Below are 16656 nucleotides of genomic sequence, written 5' to 3'. Positions count from 1 at the left end.
TTGAAATTTCCTAAATGAATCTGACCTTGAATAAGAGAAATAAAGTTGAGCTTTGTTTCAAGAAATGACAGTAAGCAGCTTAAGTTTTGGAAGCTAATTAAATTATTTGAAAATATATCATGTATATTGAAAAATCATACTGTCTAATACTCATTTCATTTACTAAAAATACATAGGAAAATATAAGGTGATACTTTCAAAACATTTTTTGCTAATTTATCACCATTATAACTTTCCTTTTAAAATTAGGGTGTTGGTGACAAAAGGAATTGAGAACTTTGTACAATTTTAAATGGGTTTAATCACTGAAATGTGGAAGAAAGATTTGTAAAACAACTTTTATTGATTCCACTTTAGATATAAAGTACTATAAAGCTGTCAAAACCGAGTTTATCAGTAACATTGGATTCCAAGGGAGCTTTGCACTTTGTAACCCATGAAAATTTCATTTTAACTTCTTTTTTTTTTTGCACTGCTTCAGCATATAGATACTACAGATTGTTTCCAGTGAGCATTGTTGTTAGCCTTTCAGAATTCCATCTGCACATGAAAACTAACAGATTTAACTCTTTAGTTTCTCTCTTACCTGTAATCCACTATAATTGCCAATTTACTGTATTTTGAGCCTAAAATCTGAGCCCATGTCCTCCAACAGGCATGAAATCTTTTGTCCCTCTGCCAGAAAACTAAGGAAGTACTGTATTTTGTATGTTTATTATATTGAAATGTCTGAAATGCAACTTACAACACTGTTCCAAAGTGCTTTCCATAGATGATATTTGTATAGTATATACATTTTTTCTCCCAACCCTTCACTCACCCCAGAAAAATTCACCAAATTAGGATAGTGGGCAAGAGAAGAAAATAGTATATCCTAGATGGTAAAAATGTGATTGGTCTGTGCTTGCTCAGGATAAGTAAAACATCTTCCTTTATCAATGAGAGTTGTACAGATTCATTTGGGAAACTTTAGAGCCCAGGGAAGAACTGTAAATACCCTTACCCTTTTCACTGCTTTACCTAATTTTCAGTCACTTAGTCATGTGTGCTAGAGTGAAGGCCTTAATTTAATTCTATTTAGAAGGACTTTTTAAAGAGGAAATAAATATATTTTAAATATAAAGCTTTCCTTTTGAGTGATTTCCTTTTTAGGTGCTTTTATACTATTCAGCGTAGTTTAAGGTTGGTTAACTTGGAAGAATATGTATAGTATAATTCTGTTTTGCCTACTAACTAATCGGTATATCAAACTTAATTACAAGAAACTTTAGAATTTTTAAATAAAAGGCTAAGTGGCAAATGATATTTGAAATTTATTTTAATTACTATTACACTTCTGGTGTCGAATTCCTGGTCTTTTTTATTTTTATTTTTTTAAGTTTTCTAAAATGTAATGGTCATGAAACTCACAGTGTCCTTTCTGCTCCTGTCCTTGCTCACTAATGATAAAATGAATGTTAATTTTTGGTCTCCGATTTTCCATGACATATTTTATAAGGGTGACCTTCAAATATCAGTCCCAGCAACTGGCATAAATGATTTTCATGTGAGGAAGAGTTGGGAGTTTAATGTATATTCTTGATGACAAATGTGTCTGTGTAAAGTATGTATTTCAGTATCAAGTTACTGGCATTGAGGGGCATACATTTATAATACTGTAGCTGCTATATTTATTTAAGTAGAGACTGACAGTTACTGCACTAAACAATATGGAGCTGAACAGGAATCAAGACTAATGGTAGACCCATTTTTTTCTCTATAAATAAGTTTAAGCGTATGAAATAGCAAGATAAAAAAGAATGCTGCCATTTAGTTTTAATTTAATATCAGGATATTTCTTTGTTTTAGAAATGTGGATTTGACTCTTATAGTTTTGAAAAAGGGTACCTCAATCTCCTTAGTACTGGGTGGCATATTTTCACAGAAGTATAGATGCCCTTTATTTTTTTTAATAGTTCCCTTTTAAAAAGTTTCTCAGAAAAAAAAAAAAATCTTCTATGGAACTGTTTCTGTTTAGAACCTATAATTTATTTCTCTTCCTAGAGGACAGTTCAGAAGGTAATCCAATAGGAATGTACTGGGTCTTTTGGAAGGCATTTGATAAAGATTCATCTCTACCTTCTAACATAGAGACTCCTAGCCTTCTAAAGACCTATACTAGTTTTTAAGCTAGGTTTTCTGGTGATCCAGCACTGCCTAATGTTTACTCATATATTCTCTAATGGAAGTTTAGTATGACAGACTTAGAGTCCTGACAGACTTAAGGTATATCTAGGGAAATAATGTTTGAGTTGCCATTTGGTAGAAAAGGCTCACAGAGGAACTCAATGTTATAGGAAAGAGTGAGAACTCAGTTTGCCAGAGGTAATCAGATGGATTAGTGACCATTAGTCAAGGAACATAGTGGGTCTTTTCAGAGACTAATATGAATTTTTCAAGGACGATGATTTTTATTAAATTTTTTATTAAATTCAAGAAACGAGCCACTTGGATCCAGCTAGAATAATGTAGCCTTGCTATTTCAAAAAAAATTTGTAAGGAGGTACTAGGGATTGAACCCAGGACCTCATATGTGGGAAGCAGGCGCTCAACCATTTGAGCTACATCTGCTCCCCTATTTCAAACTTAATAGTACTGTTTTGCCAAGAAATTTAACTGACATCCCTTCATAATTTTTACTCAAAATCATTAATTTTGATGTTTGTTTAACTTATCTTCTTAAATGTTCTTCTACTGGATACTTTTAAAGACAGGTTGCCCCTAACAGTAACTTGCTGCCTTTTATCCGTTATCCAAGCTGCAAAAAGACCTCACTGACATGGCATCTTTATTTTGGCTTTTTTATCCATATGATTTTTTTTCATTATTTTTGAGAATTAATGAGTGTCTTAAAGCTTGAGTAATCATAGTTGGAAGACCTTATACCAACTGTAAGGCCTTCTTGAGTGTCAGTATAACCTGACTCTAGAGTCTGTTTCTTTTCCTATCTCCCTCCCATTTGATCATACAAAGCACTTTTGTGATTCTACTGGAGCCAGAAAAGAAGTCAAGAATAGATGTGTAAAAATCAGTACAGAAATGTGAAAGAGAGAATTTTATCCAAAAGTTCTTTTTTCTTTTAATTTTTTTTTATACTAAGGACATTCTTGATCAGTGGTAATGTTAGAAATGATACTGTGATTAAAAGCCAGGCTAACTCCAAGGAGAAAAAAAAAATCAATACATAAAACAAAGGGAAATTTTATTTTGACTTTTTTTCTACTTAGAAACGGTACATTTAAATAGTTTATATTTTTCCAGATTGGTCAAAATAATTTTTTTAAACTATGATAAAATGGTAAAGGCTTGTACTAATATAGTACTGCTAGTTGGAATTTCTTTTACTTTGCCCATCAAAGAGTACTTCTAGATTTTTAATTCTTCATTAAATCTCAACAATCTTTGTTTCATTAAAGTATGGTATTTAAAGATTTTTATTTGAATTAAAGATTTTAATTTGATTAAATTGAATTAAAGAAGGATAATAAATTTAATGTGAGGGTTGGGCTTTACCACTGAGAAACCCTGTTGCAGTGTCAGGTAAAAAATAATGTGACAAAATTAAAATCCTGTCAAATCACTTATCCAGCCATTGGCTCCCTTCTTTTTTGTGAAACCAGTGTCTGAGGTTACAAAAATCTAACGCCGTATCTATGTTAGGGTCTCAGTAAAACAAAGATGTTTTTCAGGGTAGACTCTGACTTAAATTTTTAAATAATTTTTTTAAAGTAAGGTGGTTTTTAGAAAGTGCCTTTTCAGAAGATGGTGCTGTAGATTTTTATTTTTCAAATAGCTTGAGGCTAAAATTTTAAAAGATAAATTATTTTAGAATTCCAAGAGTATGACAATTTCATATAAATAATGTTATCATTGTCCTGAATCAGGTTTAAGGGAACCAAGGAAAGAAAGTTTTTATTCAGTAAAGTGTTTAGGTAAATGCTCACCAATTTTTTTTTTTTTTTTTTAAAGTTTCAAAAGCAAAAATTTTAAGAGCGTTAACCCTTTCAGTTCTCAGGTGTGTTGGAGGTAATATATAAGGCACAGAGTAAACAAGTCTGCTTAACTTTTACACAAGATTGTAGGTATAGTAATAAATGCCCGAAGGGAAAGGTAGTTTGCTAAGAATTATATGTCACAGGCTACCTTTCCTTTATTTTTTTTCCATCACAGATGGACCTTTTGTAATATCTATCTGCACCCATTTCTGATTAATCTTTATTAAGGGATAGCTGCTCATAAAGGGAGAACTAAGTCATCATTAAGAACAGTTAAAGAGAAAAAGGAAAATGATATTCTCTATCTTTAGAGAAATTTTCTCTTTTAGATACCAGGAAATATTTTAAATGGTTTCCTCTTTTTTCTACAGTGATGAGAGAACTATGAAAAATAATGACAATGCATTTTTAAAGAGTATAATCAGTTAGTTAGAAATAGAACATGCAGAATTGGGCTTTGAAGGCAATAAGCAGAAGGAAGGATAATAGCACTTCCATTCATTCTGACTAGAAATTTAGCAGTCTACCAGAAAGCAGTTTTCCCCTGGCATAGGAAGTGGTGAACAGCAGTAAGTGATCACCTAACCAATTCTTCCTTATGAATTTGGTGAGCATTCCTCCAGAAAAGTATAGACTAAAAGCAAAAAACTTCACACCTCAGTAACCTTATATGCTGCATTATGTAATAATGATAGTAAAATTATATTGATTGTTTGGAGTGTACTGTGTCTGTTTGCAAATATACATGCACATTGAACTTTTTCATTTTTATAATGTCTTAATAGCAATTATAAGTTTATTTTTTTAAGATTAATTTTTCTATTGTGATGTTTATATTTATTGGCATTTGTGTGCACCTTTTATATTTTGCTTAGATGTTGGGTTATGGTATTTTATTTTTATAGACATTTCTAGGTATTTCTCTCTTTTTTTGGTAAAAACAGCAAAGATTAAGATGGAGTATTTACATACCACCAAACTACTAATTCCATAAAGTCTAGAGTTTGGATTTTTACCAATAAACCATTTACACTATTTTCTAACTTAGAATATTTAATGTTATGTAGTGGGCATTAAAGACAGTCTCTAGACAGATGTCTAAATGTGGAAGGAAAGGTGGGGCTACCTCTATGAGTTAGATTTTTTTTTCCTTAAGTGACAAACTAACACTAACTGATTGGATTATTTTACCTGATCTGAAGTTTCCAGGCAATGTCAAATAAATGATGGTTACATTTCTTTTTAACTTTAGCTACATTGAAATTGCTTAAATGGTAATCTTATTCAGCATTAGGATTATAACATTTTTATAGGCCTGGAAAACAAATAGCAAATGATGCAGAAATCACCGATAATTAACTTTAAAATAAGATTTCCCCCCATAATTATATGATATGGAAGATTTGTTACCATGATCTTTTTCCTAGAATACTTTTAAAATTGATTCAACTCCTGAGCAGCAGTGAAGAAATAGAATTTAAGTGGCAAGGTAAAGATGGATTAATTTAGTGTTTCAGTTATTTAAATTGTTAATAAGTAGTTATTAATGCAGATTAATTAGAAAGCAGTTAAAAGTATGATTATAGAATATTAATTTCAAGCATATAGGGCATTCCAGTTTCCCAGTCGATAGGTCAAGAATATTTATGTTGGCACATTAGTTTTTTTATAAAGGTATGTAAAAAAAAATGTATTCTCTTAAGTAGGCAAAATATTTCCATTGTATTTTTACATTATGAATTGGTAAGCCGTTTTTTATGTAAGAGATTAAAAGATAAATTTATCCCATCCTCTGTGTTTTAAATTCTAAATTATTGTGGTTCGTTGTATGACATTTTACTGTACTGTATTCTTCAACTGAGGGGGAAAATGGGAACTTTTCAGTTACAAATGGGAAAATGTTTTTATATTACATAAAATTTTACAGTTTAAAGTGAACTACATGTTATTTCATATAAACATTAGCCATATTATTTCTTTCTACATTTTTGCCAGTTAAATCAGTTTTCTTTATATTATTTTGAGCTACTTCCTCTATCTCCACAGCAAATACTAATTGAACATTGGTACAATGATTATAGGAATTTGTTACTGTACTGCTAAATAATAGCTAAACATGGGAGAGCAGGTTCAGCTCAGTGGTTGAGGGTCTGCTTCCCACATACGAGGTCCCAGGCTTAATCCCTGGTGTCTCCTAAATATATACATATATATAAATATATACATACATATATATGTTTATGTATATTTATATGTTTCAAGCAGTCAAATATATTTTTGTTGCCAGTATATAATTATTTTTATTCTTTCAGTTTAAAGATATTTGTAGTTATAACTTTAATAGTTTTATTCATTATATTTCAACATTGTTCTAGGTTGACAGGCATATAATTCTTGTAGGACAACATTTTTAAGGTTGCCTCAAATAGAAATATTCCTTTGTTTTCTTTTTCCTTCAGAAAGCTTGTTGTAACCTGGCATATACTACTTATTTTGCTCTTTTGGCTCCACAAATCCAGGTACCTGGCATCAGTAGCACATTACCACAGAGTAGTACTGGGTAACTTTGTGTTTACAGTCCATCTCTGAAGAAAGAAATAATTTATGCAGTAATAATTGATCCCGAAAAGGAACTGTCATAAACAGTGTTAGGAGTAGAAAACAGATGGGAGTGTTGATCATTAGAACTTTGCTTTTTTGTTGTTGTTTATTCTTTCTCATAATTGACTGTATCCACATTTATAATTTATGTTCAAAGTTGAAGAGGCTGTGCCAGAGAATAGAGAGGGAGATTAAACTGGTATTTATTACCTAAAACTTTTCATCTTACTTCATGGCTTTTAGTTGGAAGAACAGATAAACGAAAAATCCCTAATTTGGCCCCTTAATAATAATCTTTGAACAAACATGGAAAGGTTCCTTCTGCAAAAATGTTGTAGATGTGACTCACACTACTAGAGAATCTATGGAAACAAGAGGCCTTTGTAAAGAAATGGACTAGTGGGATTGTGAGAATATGTAATGAATGGGGGGTGAGGAGAGCTGAAGAAAAAGTTTCTTTGCTGGGATCCTTGGACAGAAACCTTACAGTTGCTTAATATTTACTGAGTTATTAGTAAATAACTCAGGAAAATTAAGGAAATCTTGGAAGTCGCTTCTGAATTAAAGAAGCTTAAGTAAAGTACTTATCCTTAAAATACAGAACCTTGGCGCTGCAATCAATATAGCTTCTTCAGCTTTCTCCTTTAAATAGAAAACACCAAGTAGGGCCTTTGCAGACAAATTCGTCTTTCCTGTAAAGAAAATACTTTCGGTGAAGGATTTGAGGAAAACACTGGTAGATTTTAACGAAGGAGGAATTATGCCTGGCCTAGACATTCCAACCAGGTTAATAGATAGGTACAGGTCCCAGGAATTTTAACAAGAGAAAGCTCTTGTTTGGATAACAACAGACCTGAATGGTCAGGGAGATTATTGCATCACTAGTAGTAATTACCTGCACATATTTCACCAAATATGCATGTGCTCTTTTTCTAATTTAGTAACCAGGGACAGTGAGCACTGAACCAAACCTTCCAAATAGTTTTTTCCTACATTTTAAAATTTTTTTTAAGAAGTACCAGGGAATGAACCTACAAACATCTTTAAAGTGTTTTCCAAGAGCTTTCTCATTTCTTAGCCCAGTGTACAGTCCCACTTGCCTATTTTAAAAAGAAAGAAAAAAGAATTTTGAAGCAGTTTATGTAGAATTCTACTATGAGTAAATAATAGAATTTTAAACACTTGAGGATGGAGGATCACATGCCACTAATTATTGCTTGATTGAAAGACCATTTTAGCACATTTTCATGTTTGGGTTCTAAAGTTTGTTGCCTTTGACATACCATTCTTTGATTTACTTGAGTGCCACCATTCTGATTTGTAACATAAGCAGGGTTTTATGCCATTTATTAATCGTTCAATTCCTCTTCCCCCTCCCCACATACACACAATATTAAGAAAAGGAGGGTAAAACAAAAAAAGATATAAGAATCATTAGAATGTAACTTTAGTATAGGTGCGAAGAAATCCTATTCAGTTAAATGAGAATTCATATTGAAAGTGTTAGTGCTGCAGGTATTATCTCTAGCTGTAGAATTTTTTTTTTGCTAACCATAGAGGGATAATGTGTATAGAATATACATCTGGAATATGATGTGTTATAGCAAAGTGAAAAAAGAAAAATTATTCTTGGAAGTCATTGTTTCACTTCTGCAACAGAGAGCCCCATATTCTTAAGGGATATCAATATAACTTCTGGTTTTAAAGTGAATCGAAGTCTGATTTAAACTTTTAAAGTCTGTGGCGTTTATTCTGACACATGGCTTCTTAAATATAAAAGAAAATATATTGAATGAATTAATGGTCAGATTATTCTTTCCTCTTAAATTTACATTTTTATTTTATTCTGACTTCAGTTATATAGATCTTTGTCCACATCTGCCTTCTTGCTGTGTGCAAAATTATATATAAATTATTTTTAAAAACTCAACCCATTTCCTAAGTCAAACATGGGCTGTGAAAGAGAGAAGATGTGATTTTAAATGCAGTATCTTTGGAAGGATCAAAACTGGAAAACCTACCAAAAACTTGCTGCCTTTGAGAGTAGAAAGGGCTCTAGAACATGAGCCAGAGACTTGGAGTTTAGTCATAGCTGTACCACTGATTTGCTCTGTGTCCTTAATCTCTCTGTGCCTAATTTCCCCTTGTAAAATGGTAGTGATAATACCTGCCCTCACCTACCTCACAAGGTAATTGTAAGAATAAGATAATGTTTGGGAAAGAGTTTGGGTTCTCCAAAAGAAAAGCTATTGAGAAGTTCAAGGTAGTAGAATGTTGTAAAAAGGATCCCTTTTCCAGTTTGCCTCTGAAAGTGTCTTTAATTACCATAGATCATTTTATGAAACAGGTGTAAGGAAAACAATAGGCCTTATTATGGTGGGGTGTTCACTTGCAAACATACCCTGTTCTGTTTCTCCTTTGTCAGTTATCCAGCATACAGGCTGAATTTTTCTTTATAATAATCCTTGGCAAAGTATAACTTTTCAAACACCCAACCCATTTTAGTGGTGCTATGGCAGCTGCAATTGTATTTTGAGTTAGACTAATGTGGTGAAATCATTAGATATTTAGAAAATAATTTTGCCTTTTGCTACATGTTGATATCAGGTTCTGTTTTACAACTAGATAGTTATCCCCTTGTTTTTTAGCAGATTTTTGGAGTAGGAGGTTACATTTTAAGAAGGAAAGTGTATGTATTTCACTCATTGTCACTTTGCAATTGTGAATCTCACTTTACAAACTCCAAGCATCATGTACCTGTAAATGTTAAAATCAGTGAAAGTTTTCCTTCATTTTAATTCAATTCTGAACACTTGCAGGTGATATCAGGAAGTTATTGGTGTTTGACCCAGTTATCTTCATGGAACATGGGCAGGACCTTACAGTTTCAACAGGTTTCCTCCCTGGGAGGGTTTCTGTTTCTAGAAAATAGCAAATGGCATTCCATCACAGGGTGTGCAAGTGATTCCTTGTTGCAACAAACAAGGTTTTTTTAAAAAGATGCCTTTTGGGTGCACAGGGTATGGATGCATTCAACATTTATTATCTCTTGTCAGTGCTGAACTCTTCTTGTTGTAGACAATTGGACTTTCCCAACTTAGTGCTAACATAGATAGTATCTGTATTGGTTTTATAGGATAATGAAAATTGCAGGTAAAAGATGAAAAGTTGGGAAAATTCATCCTTTAAAAAATGAACAATAAATCCACCTTGCTCAAGTGAGATAGCTAAAAACATTGTCTTTATAATGTATCAGGAATACTTTAAACAATTTTTGCTACAATGTGTGGCTTTAATGTCTCTTCAGTTATGGGCCCATAAAAGTATTACTGTATCTTGTGAATAAAGATAATTCTTTTTTGGACTAGTATGTGGAGCCCTGCAAAGGATATTCCATGATTCATAGGCTATGGGAAGCAGTGGTATGTGTGTGTGTGTGTGTGTGTATGTATAAATATTCTACGTGTATAACACTATGTGTATTACATAAGTTTGTTTATATAGAAAAAAGTGTTGTTTCTTTAGTATTATGGGGACTAAAGTTGTAATCTGACCATTCCAGTGGACTAAAACTCACTGTAGAGAACGTTTGTATTACACACAGTATACTCTCAAATGCACACCCCAAGGCATTGCTAACTTGTCCCACTCTATAAATGTTTGCTGCTTTTTTTTTTAACCCTAAGTAATGGAGATGGAAATAGCACTCTTTTCAAAGGGGCTTTTCTGAGGAATAAAATGTAAATATAGGTTATGTGGGGAGGGTGGGGGCACCTGCAAAGTATCTTGCAGATGGACAAATAGCCTTTTAAATTTGACTTTTTAACCATCTTGACCGTGTGTGCCTATTTGTATTGCAGACGTGAACAACTATTTTGACGGATTGATACCAGTATGTTTTGAAATTGAATTATTACATAGAATCAAAGTAACCTCTTTTACCATTCTCCTCTTCCACACTAACTATTCTTGCCAAATATTTCTCCTGATACCCAGGTTCAGCATGGTAATATGACAGGACTCTCAAAACTTCCGTCTTATCTTCCCTGTCCTCTTTCCCTGGCTGGGCCTTATATTTTTTGTTGGCTTTTCATAAGACCAGTTTACTGTAGTTATTTAATGATGGCAGAATTTCAAATTGCTTATCTACAAGACTTCTTTTCTTAAGGTTTACACAGTAACATTAAACAATGGAGTAAGTCCTATATGCCATAGGACCCATTAAGATCTTGAGTGATACTAAACTTGACTGCCATGTCTTATTAGAGGACACTGGAACTTTATATGAAGTGGTGGGGGAGGAGCAAATCTATAATATGTATGTAACCATGTACCCAGAATTAGAAACACCAAATGCTGAATCCTATCACTGTGTACTTGGGGGCCAGGTTTTGGATTTGGTTTGTCATTTTAACTCCTTAAAGACTGTAATTATGTTACCAGAAAGCAAATAAAGTTTTTTAACAAAAATGCTTGTTTTCAGTATTTAAAATTTGGTAGTAAATTTTCTACTCTCAATTAAATTACCTTCCAAAAAAATTACTACAAAAACTTATGATTGAGATTGAGAAATTTAAAGAAGCAAGTTTTTAAAACAATTCAGTCATTTACTATATTTTATTTTAAAGAAATTGTATAATTCTGAGTCAGAACTGTCACTAAAATGTCCTATAGCAGAAACACTCCTCTTTTCTGCCATTCTCATACTGGAAGGGTTCTATGATGTATTTATTAAGCCTTTATTAAAAAAAAAAAAAAAAAGGTTTTAGTGCCACTTAGCTTCAGTTTGAAATGTAACTTTCACTAATAACTGCAATAAAAAGAAAAAGCTTTGCTCCAAACTTTCTGTTGTGTGGTCATCATTAAAGCTCTTCAGAATAAGGTAAAGGGAGCTGATATGATACAGAATTTAGGCTGTAGAGTCAAAGTCCTGGGTTCAAACCTTGATTACAAGACATTGTAGGCATTTTCCTTGGTGTTTCTAAATCTGTTTCCTCCACTGTAAAAGATCATGGTAGCTCCCTCACAGGGTTGTTGGGACATAAAATATAAAAATATATGCAAAGTGTCTAACAATGCTGGGCACATGGATGGAGCTCAGGTTTTAAAGAAGTTGCCTACCTCCACCTTTCCATCTTCCCTGCTTAAATAAAAAACATCAGGTAGAGTGAATAGAGGGGACACAAGAAAGATTTACAAACTCTAACAGGAGGTGAAAGAATTTAAGAATGGATAGGGAAAAAAACAACCAAATGAGCTTCACCTAGAAGAGGACACACAGCCCACATAGGATAGGGAAGAAAAGACTGTACTAAGATTCGGAAACCAGATCTCAACTGCCAAAACTGTACAACTCAAGGTATACCACTTCCCTTCATTTCACAACTGAAGCCATTGGGCTAAAATCAGAGGTCTCAACCTGGCAGGGCAATTTCAGCCTGTGGATAATTGTGTGTGTGTGTGTGTGTGTTTAAAGTATCTTTATTCGTTTCCAACCTTTACTCTCTTGCACCACCTCATCTCCCCTGTTCTGCCATGTCTTCTTATTTTCTCTCCTCTGTGTCTCTTGTGGCATCATCTTGCTGCGCCTGCCGGCACTCCTGTGCAGGGCCCGCATTCAGCATGGGCCAGCTCACTGCATGGGCTAGCTTGCCCTCACCAGGAGGCCCTGGGGATGGAACCCTGGACCTTGTATATGGTAGACGAGAGCCCAACTGCTTGGGCCACATCTATTTCCCAGTTTCCAACCTTTAAAAACTCAGAAACTTGGGGTGGATTTTCCTTTATGGCTGCCATCAGGGGAGGCTCAGCAATGGCTGCCCCCTTTGGGTGAGGCAGACTCTCCCACAGCCCCCTCAGTTCTTTGCCTGGCCTGCACAGGCAGTTTTTGGTTGCCATCACTGGACTCAAAGAAACCTTAGTGGTGAGATAAGGCCTCCGATACCAGAATCCCTTTGAGAACATACTCCTCGCCTGGGAGTTACTCACTACTTTGAAGCAGTCCAGACTAAATATTAAAAATTTGTCACTTTACTATTTCTCTTGACACTACCAGAGAATTAAGTCTAATTCCTTCCTTGCTATTATATAGTCCTACCCCACTCTTCTTCCAGCTACATGTCCCCAGACTGTCCAGCCCTGACAGTAGTGTCCTTAAGGATCTTGTTCCTACATTAAAAGAAGCACTGTTAGTTGTTGGTGGGTTTTGAAACTATGTGTCAGTTGATATGTTTGACAAACCTAAAGAGGATCACATTTACGTCAGTCTTTGCCAAGTAACTACAATGGTACAGAAAAAGTCAAAATACATAAATAATTTTACCAAATTCCTAGTTAAGGGTGGGTATAACAGTGGCATGAAAGCCATGCTCTGAAAAACCACAGAGGCTGTAGTGCACATAAGTGTAGCACCAGAAGAGCACCATGGTTTATCTAGGCAGACCGTATTCAGCCTATTGCCTTAATTAATAAAATATGCTAGACTGGAGAGGACAAATCACTAAGTATATCAGAGCTCAACTGCTTGAAACTTTGTTCGGAGAAAAGGGTACTCAGAGTACTACACTTACACGGACAGAGAAGTGAGGTGGCAGACAAAATAAAATCCAAGGTTTGTCTTTTTTTTTTTTTGGTTTTGTTTTGTGCCTATATCTTAAAGTATAAAAGTTTGTGGTCTCCACATTTCAGTTCTCTGATCATTTGACAAATTCCTTTTGGCTGCTGAGAGTTGCATCTTGCAGGTGCATTTAGGAAATGAACCTGTCAATACCAGGAAAGGATGTGAACATCTTTAAAATATAAAATGTTGTTATCATAAAGGAGACAGAATTTTTAAGCTTCATCTCTAGAAGAAAGATGATTTCCTATATACTGTCATTTTACAATTTCTACAGTTTATGAAGATCTTTTCAATGCCATTATACAGCACTTTTCTTGCACTTTTCTCTGTTAAAATATTTTCCTTTAACAATGATAACTGTAAACAAAACAAACATATTCTCAGTTGAAACAAAACTTTAATGGGCTTTTGCTAAATGGTTTTAGAAATAGCCCAATTTAAAAGTATTTGAAACTATTAAATATACACTATTACTCTTCCTTTGCTCTAATATATCTTACTAAATGGAATTTGCACATTATGTTGCAAAAACAAAAACAACATAGGGATAATTTTGATGGTTTACCAGATAGGATTTCACTCAGCACCATCATTCAGATGATTTTGTTGCATTTTGCACAAATGTAAAATTAAAGTTGTTTAATCTTTATAGTTTCTGTTTTGCGAGTTTAGTTTTTTTCATTTATTTTTGTATGTTTATAAAGTTTTTAGATTATAAAAGTTTTGCCATCTGTGATATTCCTTTGAATAATGTTTTTTTAAAAATATATTAATTAGGGATATCTAAACTGTTAGTAAACATGCATTGCTGTTGTCTAGTTAAGGCCCTTTGGATTTTTTTTTTTTTAAGATTTATTTATTTATTCCTCCTCCCCCTCCCCCTCCCCCACCTCCACCTCACTGTTTTTGCTGTCTGTGTCCCTTCACTGTGTAATTTTCTGTACCTATTTCTCTTTTTGGTCTTCTCTTCTGATTTTTTCTCCTCTAGAATTCACTGGGATTCAAACCTGGGGACCTTGGATGTGGAGAGAGGTTCCCTATTAGCTGCGCCACCTCAGTTCCTGGTTTCTGCTGTGCTTCACCTTGACTCTCCCCTTTGTCTCTCTTCTGTTGTGTCATCATCTTGCTGCATGACTCATTAGCGCAGGCACTGGCTCACCGCGCGGGCACTGGCTCACTTTCTCTTCTTTTTCACCAGGAGGGCCCTGGGATCAAACCTGGATCCTCCCATATGGTAGGTGGAAGCTCTATCCCATGAGCCACATCTGCTTCCCTAGATTTTTTTTTAAAGCAACAAACAACTTGGTTTTTGTTTTTTTGTTCTGATTTGTTTTATTTGAGCAGTTACAGGTTTATAGAAGAATCATGCAGAGTACAGAGTTCCCAGATACCCCTCTCACATTAAAAGGTTTCACCATTAGCATTTTGCATTAGTGTCGTATCTTTTTTACAATTGATGAAACAAAATCATTATAATTATACTATTAACTATAGTCCATAGTTTATATTAGGTTTCATTCTTTGTGTGCTACAGTTCTATGGGTTGTTGTTTTTTTTTAGTCTGGTAATATATACACCCTAAAATTTCCCATTTTATCCATTTCAATTATACAATTCAGTGTTTTTAGATTTTAACTTGAAAATATGCACAAAAATATAATACTTTACTTAGATTGCAGCCAAGTTACTTTCCATTCATTTGGCCAAGAAGCTCTTTTCTTTCTTATGATGAGGAATGGTCTTTAAAGACAAGATGGTGAAGTCAAGTGGGAAAAAATGTTTCAACTTTCAGGGCAAATCATCTACAGCTGCAGAAATGAAGCAGCAGTCAGTTCTATTTATAGCTCCTGTTGGCTCTGTTTCTCTGGAAAGTCCAGAAATGGAAAAGGATGACTGAAATTATCATTCTGGACTGTCTTTATGTCTCTTTTTCTCTTAGATTCAAATTAAATGGAAAACAAGCTCAAGTCAATGCCAGAACAGGAAATATTTTGTTAGAGATGGGCCACCTAAAATGCAAGAAATCAAGGAAAAGGAATTTACCTGAAATTTTTTCAGAAAGAAGTAGTTCATAATAATGGAAAAAAAAGTAATCTGGTGTTAAGTTCGTGTGTAATTTCTACAAACTATCAAGAAGCATAATATCATATTTCAGTAGGAAAGACTCATGAGAAATAATATATTTGTCTCCAAGCATTGGAAGTGAACTCCGAAGAAAGATACTTAAACTTTACGAGACATCATACAACTGCTCTCTCCACCCAAATAGGCTGTGCAAATACTAAACATCCACAGAAAGACAAAGCAGTTATCTTCATTGGCTAGATGGTGGATATATTGTCAGGATATTATTTTTCATATTAATATACAATCAGATGACCAAGTATTAACTAATGTACTTTTTTTTTTAAGAAGGTACTGGAGATTGAGCCCAGGAGCTCAAACATGGAAGCAGGTTCTCAACCACCAAGCTACATCTGCTCCCCTCCCCAGGTCTGGGAATTGAACCCAGGACCTCATATGTGGGAAGCCGCCGTTCAACCACTGAGCCACATTGGCTCCCCTGAGTTGTTTTTTGTTTGTTTCTTTATTTGCTTACTCTGTTTTTTGTTGTTGTTGTTGTTTGTTTTTAGGAGGCACTAGGGACCCAAACCAGGACCTCCCATGTGAAAGGGAGGTGCCCAATGGCTTAGCCACTTCCATTTCCCCTCTACGGATTTTAATAATAGGAATTCACTAGTTAGGCAATCTACTAAATTTACTGAGAGGAGAAAATTGAGAACAGAAAAGAAACATACCATAGTACTGCACTGATTTTGAGAGTAAATGGCTTGTTATTACCAAGGCACTTCATGTCTCCTTTGGTTAAATCCCGATCACTGAAAGTTAGGAGTTCACATTTTTCTGTTTTGATAGGCTCGTTTTTTTCAAATTTCTTGCTTCTGTGTCTGTATCTCTAGGATCCTCTTCAATCCATCAGAAAGCTGTATGGATATGCAGGTTCTTTCAATCTAAAGAGGGAGAGCAGCCAACTGAAGAATATTACCAGACACATACCAATTGCACACATCATCTTCCTCCTTAGAATGTTCATGCCAGATGTGGCAGCTTTGTCTAAGTTCACCATTCCCAGGGTAATGCACATGTTGAACAGAGAAACTATGTATGTTTCTGCTACAAACTGAGTGAAAGTCATTGTATGGATGTAATGCTTATGTCCCGTGTGAGGATTCCTTTGAGCACACACTGCTCCTTGTACAGGAGTCCACATTTGACCAGCTGTCATCACAATCAAAAAACACAGAGCTAAAATGGCCCAAAATGTTGTGCTGAAAACAACTTTCCTATTCCATTTCAATAAAAACACAAGCCCACCAATGAGAACCAAAGTTTTCCTCAACA

The sequence above is a fragment of the Dasypus novemcinctus genome, chromosome 9, assembly GCF_030445035.2.
Source record: "Dasypus novemcinctus isolate mDasNov1 chromosome 9, mDasNov1.1.hap2, whole genome shotgun sequence".
Taxonomy (NCBI): Eukaryota; Metazoa; Chordata; class Mammalia; order Cingulata; family Dasypodidae; genus Dasypus; species Dasypus novemcinctus.
Note: the sequence above shows the minus strand (reverse complement) of the source record.